Here is a 1,009-nt window from a genome sequence, read left to right on the forward strand (position 1 = left end):
ACAAAATGAGGCAGTTTGACTAAAGTCATAACATGGGCCCCAAGAAGCAGCAGGATTTGATGCTAAGTCTCACTCCTTTCCACCATTCTGCAACACTCAACCTTCAAACTCTTGTCATGATTCACATGTTACTATATCACCTCAAAACGCGGGAAAGCGCCTTGGCAGAATCATGCAGGGCCACTCTGTACCAGTGCTGGGCTAAGCATTCAGCAGGGACACCATGAAAACTGGCAACGGCTGTACCCCCACCCACCGGAGTTTAGGAGCCAACCAACTTCCCTAAATCATCCAGGAGAACTCCAACTCAAAACCCTCTTCGACCGAATTGACCTTTCAGAATTCTTACACCAGAATTACAAATCATTTAATGGAATTCCTGGAATACAGGACTGCTGCTTAGGCAACACAGGTCTTTTTTGTTTCTGGAGATTTCATACTCTGGGCAACCTACCTTGCATCAGGCATCTCCATTCAGTCCACACCACCAGACTGAGGGGATATGGGACCTGCGTTCTCGGCTTTATCTTTTCCTTCTTTTTAAATACAGGGCAGAGCATGAATGTAGTCCTGCACTACCACAAATTATGCAGTCCAATTCCCCACGTTTGCGGAAATCGCAGAGCTTAGCACATAAGAGCAATGGGAAGCCTCACCCTACGAAAATCACCTTTTCGATCATGGTGTCTCCTCTGCCAGGTAAGTCTCCTCAGAGTTTATCTTGACTCAGTCAACACGGGGACCGCTTTTCCTTACTCTATCCATTTAAAATTACTTCCTTGGAACTTGCAAAAGTTGTCAGGACACCACTGTGTAATATGTGGTGGGTCTCTGTGATCTGTTGTGCATTTTATATACCCAATAGTATCGCTCTGCTCAGTTCCTTAGCCATACAATGGATGACAACAGTGATTTGTAGATCTTTTCCAACACTTAGGTGAAAAATGAAAAGAGGGCGTAGACAGGAACCCTTCATTTAGCAATCCTCAAAAGATGGTCTTTCTCCCAA

General features: G+C 45.0%; 1 non-coding gene across 1 annotated transcript; it reads right to left on the reverse strand.

Annotated features, from left to right (window-relative positions):
* Positions 1-545: 545 nt before the first annotated feature.
* Positions 546-707, reverse strand: LOC111766044 (U1 spliceosomal RNA). The gene has a single exon (XR_002798210.1). It is a non-coding gene; the product is annotated as a U1 spliceosomal RNA (small nuclear RNA).
* Positions 708-1,009: the final 302 nt, after the last annotated feature.

Source organism: Dasypus novemcinctus, chromosome 5 (genome assembly GCF_030445035.2).
Source record: "Dasypus novemcinctus isolate mDasNov1 chromosome 5, mDasNov1.1.hap2, whole genome shotgun sequence".
NCBI lineage: Eukaryota > Metazoa > Chordata > Mammalia > Cingulata > Dasypodidae > Dasypus > Dasypus novemcinctus.